We start from the raw sequence: 10,510 nt of genomic DNA, 5'->3' as shown, positions 1-10,510 counted from the left end.
CCGGTCTATAGAGAGAAGAGTGTGGATTTGTGAAGAAGTGTCAGCTGCCTCGGGCTAAAGCCTATCTGTATTTCACAGTCTGTCTGTGTGTGCTCACTTGCAGTTTTTTCCACAGAATCTTGAAAATAATCTCATCCGACCTCCCCTTTCTTTTATTACAATACATAACACATTCTTGAGCGTGTGGGTTTTATTTTAAAGTGAAATCTGTGCTTTTCCTGATGCACTGAGGGCAAACAAGGGCCGTATACTGCCGGACAAGAATGCTATAAAATTAATCTGCTTCATATGTTACACAACTAAGCTTAACATGCTGTGCACCTGTAAGCACAGGATGTTGCATAACCGCCTAATGATGCATTCTATAATTATAACAAATCAAAGAAAGAAAAACTGGCCTGCCTTTCAAAGCAGAGCCGCCTCTATTCTGCTAGCGGTAAGCAGTATAAAGCTGCAGTAAGGAGGGGAGATAATTATTTTTTCCAGTAGAAGAGAATACTACAAGAAAACGCCGCACCAATTGATGATTCCGATACGCTCGAGAAATTTCGCAGAAATCCTCACAGGGGTAGACATTAAAGCACACCACATAGCTGAGGTTGTTCCTGGAAAGCTGAGGCTTGAGGAACTGAGGCTCTTTCAATTGCCAGCAGCAATATGTTACATGCACGCAATCACACACATGCAAAGCCAAGAGCAGAGATGCAACATGTCAGTTCATGACATGATTCCCTGAGCAGGTCTTGAAGGTTGCATTGAAACTGGGCCTGGAGAAGTACAGAGCATGCTATTTGAAAACGATACAGTTATAAATGCACCCACTTTGAGTTTGTCTACCCCTCCAGCCGGTCTGTCCGTCTCTCCATCTCTCTCGTCTGTCTTTCTTTCTCCACCATTCTCTGTAGGCTGAATAGTTTCTCATTAATTAATTAACATTCCTATGCCACTGTGTTTTCTGAGGGGTCTTTGTTATGTCCCCACAAAAAGTCTTTCAGAGCTGTTCTTCACATAGTCGCTCCCTCTCTCTGCTCTCTCTTTTCTCCCTCTTTGTAGTGGAATGTGCGTTGTTGCCCTCTCTATCTGTTGACGGTTCAGAAATGTTGCGTGAATTGTTTTCAAGTGATGTTTGATGGTATTTTTTTCTTTCTTTTACTGCCTCCGATTCATAGAGGAACACCTTGCGCGATCTTACAGTACACCCACGGACAACACAAACGCACATTCCCACGGGCACACACATACGAAAAGCATGCATATGCTCTTGATACACCTGCAAACTCCTCCACTCCCTGGGCTCTCCACCTCTCCCCTATGTGCTCAGAGCTCTGTCATCTTTTTAAATGCTATTTAATTGTCTGGCCCCGGGTGAGCCCTAAAACACACATACTGTAAAAACCTGCATGTCTGGTCTCCTGTCTGTTCTTCTCTCTCTTACTAACCTCTCTATCGTCTTCTCATATGTTATGCTCCCTTCAGTCACAAATGCGCAGACATACAGATATATTTCTCCTTACTGTTGGAAAAGTCAGCTATGTATTTGTTTAAATTGCACCTGCTCCGACAGTTCTGACGGACGTGTGAAAGGTTAAATGTGAGTCAGTGTAGTTAAGCAATGTTTCACGCGAGGGTGTGTTTTACTATCAAAACACACTATCCACTACACTGGCTGTGTAACTGTCATGCCAGTAATGATAGTAAATAGAGTTGTACCCATACCAATAGCTGTGTCGGAAATGCCTCCGATACTGCCTAAAATGAGGTACCGGGTATCGGCGAGTACAGCCTATGACCAATCCCATACCACGAAATGCCTCATGTCATTACGCATACGCACACTACAGGCAAACGAAACGGAAATGGAGCGGAGTTTAAAAAGTATTCTACTGTAGCCTTTAAAATGTCTTTTTTACCAAATTGTGTGGATGCACTTTAACCTGTGTCCTGATCTGTGTCAACACTGGATAATAATAATAATAAAAAAAAAGTTTTATGGCATTCATTCTACTATTATATATTTATTTCTTAATATTTTACATAGAGTTTTATGAGTTGAGACATTAAACGATTCATATCCCATCCATTTTTATTTTACATGCTGGTATCTGATCGATACTCGGTATCAAGAAGGAAAAAGTGGTATTGGTACATCTCTCTCATTAATGCTTTGTAGAGATGGTGGGATTCCCAAACTGAATAAATACCACACACATTAACACAAAACTGCTGAAAAAATTATTTTTCTATGACCAGATTTAGCTGCTACACCCATGAACTTCACATTTAGTCTAAATTTGAGACAGCGCCGTGTTAGTGACTCACTGGCACAGCTGATGTGATCCAAGCATTGCCAATAACAGTTAACTTAAGTTGAAGGGGATCATGCCTTTGGTCATGTTTTTGCGTGAGAGACTGAGTGTGTGTATCTGTCTGTCCTAATCTCACAAACTACTGGACCAATCAGTCTATTATTTTGTGTGCACATTATTTACTTCATACTCAAGTATCTCTCATGACTGTGGTGATTCATAATTGTTGAAAAACCTGTTTTATTGACTGTTTTATACTGTCATTATCTACTGACTCATCGCTCCTCTTAACCAGCCAGTAAGGGCCACAAGTTTTTCAGTTATCAGTTCGGCTAAAAACAACAAGCCTTACCGTCTGCTGCAGGCCACATTTTGGGCTTTGTTGTGGTTCAAAATGTGACATCCTTAGAAAAGTTTGGTCTTATCTTGAATCAGAGAATCCGTAGACAAATTCCATACCCAATTTGTTATGATCCACTAAAGTTGGACACAATAAAAGGTGAATAAATCATCAGTTTCATTATCCTGCCGCCAACTTGACTGTCGGCTATCTATGTATCTATCTATCGGCTGCCATTGCTGCAACCTGGTTTTGTTTTATCCGCTACACATTGTTATGTCAAACGGGAACATTTTGCCAGTCAGATTTTGAAGACTGGTAATTTTTCCTTGATAATTGTGCTTCTACCATCAGTATGTTAGAACGCTATGTTGTCGAAGTGTTTGTTTCTGTCTGTTGTTTTTGTGTGTAAGGTTGTTACTCTCTACATTGTTGCACTATAGCCTACAGACAAAGTTAATACTGTTAAAAGTCCAGTCGTGAACGACATGGATCAAAGATTTGTAGCTGTGTTACTTATTAAAAATACATTCATCATCATAATTACATTGTCTTCTGAAATGTGCTGTGGCGCGTCTGCTGGAATTACAAGAATTGTCTAGAGTGGCCACGATCAAAGTGGGCAGCTGGAATGCGGCCGCCTGGCGGATCTGCTCTTTACTGGAACAGTTTTCTAGTTGGTTTTCAGTTCTTCTCATCCTCTTCCAACCATGTATCAAAACTGAGCCCACCATATAAGTCAAAATAACAACAAAACAATCCATTTGTATCAGTACTGTGGCCTACTGGTTTTTGATTCACTTCTGGAGGTTACACTGTAGAGTTATAATTTTAGTGATGAGGACGGTGTGCTGACCTGATCACGTTCTAAATGTCTACTTGACTAGTCAGATTGCATGATCGATCCCTTTAATCCAGTTGTCTCCTATGGGCGAATTCCACTGCAGCACCTGGTTTCACTTCATTTTCACTAAAAGGCAATTCTAAAAGTAGTTCATAAAGTAGTTTTTGGGAAAATATGACGTGCAAGGCACAGGGCTAATACATACATTTCTATATACTTGTGAAAACGATTGAGTACTAAAGCATTAAACCCTCAGCAGTGGCGGCGTATTTTTTAGCAGAGCTGCCACTGATCTTTTACTATCAGTGATTTAACTAGGCCGGGCTAATCTCACATTCAGCATGCCCTCTTCACACAGAGACAGAAAATGGCATCCACAAGTCTGCCTGATACTGTTCAAGATGAAAAAGTTCCCACTAACTATAACTTTACATAAGCTCCCAATACACCAGACAAAAAAAAAAGCTCCCTTATGGGCACATCTCAGTTACTTGACACCTACATCTGTCTGTATGACGCATTTGCTTTGGGTTAAATCTGTCAATTAACACGTGTTAAATGTGTTGCACTTTAATGTTACAGTTTATTTCCGTATCACTTAGATTAATGGGCCCTATGTGTCAATCATGTTGAAATCCTTGATCACACAGAAAGCATTTCACAAGTTCCAAAACGCAAGGCACGCCACACTGCCTTTTTTTCTTCTTAGTTGAAGAAATGAATCATGTAATCAGTGTACCATTTCTTTGTTTTGATTGATTTCATTTATTTCACAGTATTTTTTTGTTATTAACAGTTTTATTGTTTTTCTTTCTTTAAGATTTAGCACACATTCAACAAGGGAAAATCAGATAGGAAAGGCACAAGAATAGAAAATAAACAAGACAGAAACAAAACAGTATAAATCAAACAGTAATTTAAAAAAGGGGAAAGATGCAAGGGTGACATTCATATAACATGCACTGGATCTCAGATCTCCATTGTGTACAAGCCTGTTAAACTGGGGGCTACTGTTTTAAAAGTGTACAGACAGTGTCATGTTGGTCTTCCAGCCCGTTATCGAAATCTTCTAACAGGCAGGCTGCCTGTTCCATGTTTAGCTAAGTCCAGGTATTCCTTCAGCCAAGAGTCCCTTATGAAGCAGGCTGTTTAACGCTCCTTCCAGTTCCAGGATTAGTCTCTTAGTAGATAAGCAACCCAGTGTCCATAGGTGCTCCACAGTTATTATTGTCCAACTTTAGGCCTAGCAAGCATAGTTTGGGGCACACTGGGAAATTGACAATGAAAAACTCTGACATAAGACATATCACTTCTGACCAGAGTGTTTTAACAGCTGGACAATCCAAGAGCAGGTGGAATAAAGAACCTTGGTTGCCACAGTTACACCGGCATAAATCTTGATGCATGTCATCCATCTTGGATAATCTAACAAAAGTAATAAATGCTCTGCACAGAATCTTATATTGTATAAGCCTAAATCTCACACATTTAGAAGATCTCAAAGCCAACCTCTGAATTATGTTCCACTGAGAAGCAGTCAGAGATGCATTTAGGTCATGCTACCAAGACAGCTGGACAGAAAAATATGCTTTAGGGGCATCTATACACATTAAGTTATAGACGCCTGAGACCACACCTCTTCTCAGGGTTGCCTTATTTCACAGTAATTAGTATCTAGTTAGTAAAATGGACAGGCAGAGGGTACTTGTTGTAGCTCTGGTTGAGGGTGAGAGGCTGTCAGCAAATAGTTTGTTGTGCACAGGGAGACGGAGATCTTTGTGGGTACATGAGAAACTGAAAAAGAGAGTGGATCATGGGGAGTACCACCAGTTGGTCCAGGAGCTTCTCCTCGATGATGGCTATTTCCAGGCATATTTAGGGTGACTGGGGGGCGGTTTGACAACCTGCTGTCTATCTTTGGGCTGTATACTGTAGCTCTGGGTATCCAGCAACCACTACCACCAATTTCTCCTCCATTGTTTACCAACTGTAAACCACCACAGAAGGCCCACCTCTTAATTCATCCAATTGGATAATGGAGAAAGAGCGGAGATAACGTGGGGCACTTTTCCGCTCTGAGATGAAGGTTTTTTTTAACTCGAGGAGTTCAAAGCGAAAGCAGCAAAAACGCTGGGTGTCTTGAGCACAGAAGCATGAGGCATGCAGCAACGCAAAAACAGCGAGCAAAAAGCTTCATTCTCATTAAAAACAATTACAAAAAACCGCCCCCAGCTGCTAAAACATGTCCTGTGTGATCGGGCCTAAATCGCACATTCTTTAGGAGGGGGGTCAAATGAAATTCTTCTCAGGGCTCCAGAAAGACTCGGTCAGGCCCTGGATTGAATGAATGGCTCCAACACACACACACACACACACACACACACACACAGACACACACAGACACACAGTTGTTAGCATGTGTGCAGACATTTGTACATGCCACTGAAAAAGTATGAGTGCACTTGTATTCTCCCTCTCCCCCTCTCTCTCTCCTTTCTCACACTCGCTCCCTCGCTCACACACACGCTATCAAATAGTCTGCATCAGATCAAAGCCAGAGCTCCCTCCTCTCTCCTCCCCCATACTCCCTCTCTCCCTCTATGGGCTGTAAACACTATCCAAGCAACGGCAGCCTTGAAGACACAAAGACAAGTAGCTACCTGACACCTGACACTAACTTGAGAGCACTCACCGTGGTCTACCTGGGAATAAAACACACACGCACACACACACACACAGATACACACACAAGGCTACCTGAGCTCCTAGCAGCAAGAAGACTCCATTCAGGGAGAGAACAGAGAAAGTAGCCGTGCAATCAACCCCCCCAACACACACACTCCACCTCACCTCCTCACCCACATCCCCTGCCCCCCCCCCCCTCATAAAACTCTTCTCCACCCTACCTCTGCATATCCAACACCTACCAGTGGCTCTCCATAAGACAGATAAAACGTCATCAGAAATGTGTGTCTATTTGTGCACACTCAAATGTGTATGTCTGCATCACAAACGTGCCCGTGTCTGTATTTGTGCAGAGCCAATTGAAGGCTAACTCAGGTATACTCAGCGGAAGCAAGTGAGACGCCGTGGGTCGCCAGTGGCGGCAACCTAGGTGTGTACTCTGGCTTTTCATGTGAAACCACCTGAAAGCCAACAAAAGGTCCCTCTCCTCTCAATCCCTCCTCCCCCCGTCCCTCTCTTCCTCTCTGCATCTCACAGTACAAAGGAAATGAATGAATGAAAGAAAGAGCAGCGGCGGAAGGGGGATGAGGTAAGGGGATGAGGATGCAAGGGTGGGGCAGGTGGGTGGAGAGGAGGGGGTCGCTCGCAAGTGGGCAAAACAGGAGTGGAGGTAGAGGTATTTTCCTGTGTGTTTGTGGTTTGCGTGGGTCAATAGTTGGCCCTGGGGACCTGGTTGGTCACGGAGATCAGCAAAGCAATCCATCACAGGCTGGCAAGAAGTCTTCACCTCAGCCAGAGGGTCAGAGGTTACTGTCTGTTTTTGATGCTTTACAGCAGCACTTAACAAACAGGGCAGGGCACATGATACAAAATTATCAAAAGCAGTACATTACATACGCCATGCAAACAAGACGTCTATGTTGGACAAATTTAAAATGATGGCTGATGGAAATGTCATTACTTTCACAGGAATGGTGTTGCAGGTATGACCTTTTTTTTTTGTAGGCTGAGCTGAAAGTTAGAGTTGCCCTGGTTCCATTGTCAAGGATTTTTCTATTTGACTTTGAGTTATTGCAGAAAAGAAGCTCTGAGGCAAACAAACATGTATAATACTTAACGTTTTGTTAGGCAAGATACTTTCATAATTTTTTTAGCAGAAATAAAACGCTAACAAACTACACCATGGTCGCATGACTTCAGAGTCGCCACCACAACAAAGCTAAAAAACTGTGTTCAGTGTAATGATATGCTGTAGTCTTATTTAGCCACTTGTTGGCAGCCAACTTTTTCAAGACACCTAGAAGCTTTAAAATTTAAGGGTAGGGTATCTACTGATGTATTTGATGTCGTAGAACAAAACATGAAAGTCTCCTAAGCTTGTGGTAACCACTTACCTTATGTCGGGCATTTAACTAGAAACTCATTCAAAAAAACTCTCTGACCTTGAGACGAACCAGAAGCACAGAAATGTAAACCCATCTCGCATTTTAGGACTAATTCCTACAGCACTCTATGTAGTGTTGGACAAATTAAAATTCCTGATTTCAGTCGCAGACATACATTTGAAGCTCATGGTGGTGCGAGAGAAAAAGCCAATCACCAAAGTCAGTAGGATGTATCCTCTGGGGACCATGAATGTTTGTACGAAATTTCATGGCAGCTCATCAAATAGTTGTTGCAATCTTTCAGTCTGGACCAACTGATTGATAGACACTGCCATCCTTAGAGCCAGGTTGCTAGCATGGCTAATAAAAACTGTCAGTGGTCACAGAATTGAGAAGCTTTTAGGAGACTTTTCACACAATTGTATACACAAGTTTCAATATGATCAAAAATCTGAGAGCTTAAAAGATTATATTTATTCGGATATATACATATATTTGCATTGGTATATAGCATAAAATATTTGCATGGCACACTATATCAGTGTAATAGGAGTGTAAAATTGTAGCGGCAGTTGTAGCATCACTTACTGACGCACAGAAATAAGTATTTAAATAAACAGTGATTTTATAATCATAAAAAACTCTTTGTTTAAAGCCGAGAGAAACAAAATAAACTTATAAAAACCTTTTTGGTTTGTCTTTCGACTGTTCCAACAATCACTAACTCTGGTTTGTTTGAAATAAACCTTTAATTCACCCAGATAGATATGAAAACATGTAAGATCTATGCATGCTGAGTCTGGTGGGTTTGGTGATGGAGATGTCAGGTCTGTTCCTCGTTAAACAACAAGGATCTTACACTTGTAACAAAAACTCTATCTCTGTAGGGATCCTCTCCACAATGTTGTCAAACACAAAATAACAGTCTGAGCCTATCAATGGCAAAAACAGTTTTAGTGGACGTGAATTGACGAGGCTCAATAAGTGTTTACATTGCAGCCTGTTTTAATGCTGCTGGCTGCAGCAGTGTCTCTCAATACTGGACCAGTATCAATACTTGTTGTTCCCCATCAATCATTTCGACACGAAAACATGTGTAAATGGGGTCCAGGTAGGAAAATACTGCAGTTACCCTTTAAGAGAGGTAGATAACTTCAAAAGAACTACACACAAACACTTTCCCTGACATTAAGACGTCTCTGCCATGAGACAAAGCTTTCTTGTGTTTTAATCTCCACTCTGCTTGTTTTCTCTGCAGTGACAGTCTGATATACGAGGGTTAATATGGTGAAATAGGCTGACTAAAGCAGACAGGTCTGCACCTGTACACTGCCAAAGAGAGAGGCGCTCCACTCCGTTTGATGCTATTCTGAGCAACGCCAGTGGCGCTGCAGTCAGAGGGTGTGTGCTTTTGAGTGAGTTTGTGGGTGCATGTGTTTGTCTACGTGACTGTTACACTTGTAAATACTATCTATAAAAAGTTGATTGACCTAGATTAAAAAAAAGTAGTGATCACTGGGGCAAAGATTAATCATGTCTCTGTATGTGTGTGTGCAAGTTCACATCTGCAGCAGTGTGCGTGTGTGTCCGTGTGCACTTGTGCATGCATGTGTGTGAGTGATGAATGTTTGTGCCATCATACCCAGTTCTGCTTGATAGTATCAGCCTTGTCAGAGTGGTGGGAGACTGATGTGGAATGTTAACAGTGACTGAAAGTATTGGACTGTCTCCACAGAGTCCCATTCATGCAGAACCTAGATAGGACTAGCAGGAGACTCAACACAATGTAGTGAGAGATGAAGAGAAGAGCCGTATTATTGTAGGTTTTACACGAGACGCAGAGAATTCCAGTCGTCTGAAAAGTACAGAGCAGCAGTTGAAAGATTACTGCTGTAAAAATAGAAATTAGGCACCTGGGAAGAATGAAACTTATCATCACTAAAAGCATGATTACAGTAATCTCATTAAATCATACCATTATATTGTGTGAACAGCTCTTTATGGGCTCCAGAGTAGACTTCTGAGGTAGCTGATGAAATGGCGCCATCTTCAGCCAAAAGACAGAATAGCGTCACTGCAGCAGGTCAGGAACTGAAAAACCAGCTGATGTCTACATCCCTCTCGTCTCATAGTCTGCAGTGCAGTTTCTCAGTATTATATCAATGTCATGATATGAGATTAGATGTCATATTAGATTTTGGATATCATCGTATCATAAGTGTTGTCTTTTCTTGCTTTTAAAAGGCTGCATAACATTAAAGTGATGTACTTTATGAACTTACACGACTGCTCTTTCTGTTCTATTATTTGCCTTTACCAACTTAGTCATTATATCCACATTACTGATGATCATTTATCAGCAATCTCATTGTGTAGATATTTTGTGACAGCACCAATAGTCAGCTTAACAGTATTGTTGCAATATTAAGTTTAAGGTTTATGGTCAAAAATGTTGTGATGTTTGATTTACTCCATATTGCCCAGACCCAACCATGATCCACAATATCTTACTATCTACAAACCTGTATTTTTTATTTGTGTTGTGTGGAGTCACATCCACAAAAATACAGAGCCATGTCCAAATATGCATACATTACTCTTTATATGCATATTGTAACCTGACGTAAAAATTAATGTACATAGTATCACCATAACAGTTACATGTAAAGTCATATTTATACACTTGTAGATCCATTCACACACGTGACGCAAGTTTTTCCACCTTCGTGGATCACTTCCTGTCAGTTTGTGGCCATTTAACCTTTGTGACTTCCCTCATATTTGTGTGTGGATTTTTGTCCATTTCGCACCGCAGCAGTTCTGTAGAAACAAAATCCACAAATGTGAGGAGCAGTTACATCAGCAAGTGGTTACACATACGCGCGCACACACACCATAGACCAGGGGTGTCAAACAAAGGTTAATATTGATGCACTTGTGAAGGCACAGA

This window comes from Epinephelus fuscoguttatus, linkage group LG7 (genome assembly GCF_011397635.1).
Source record: "Epinephelus fuscoguttatus linkage group LG7, E.fuscoguttatus.final_Chr_v1".
NCBI lineage: Eukaryota > Metazoa > Chordata > Actinopteri > Perciformes > Serranidae > Epinephelus > Epinephelus fuscoguttatus.
Note: the sequence above shows the minus strand (reverse complement) of the source record.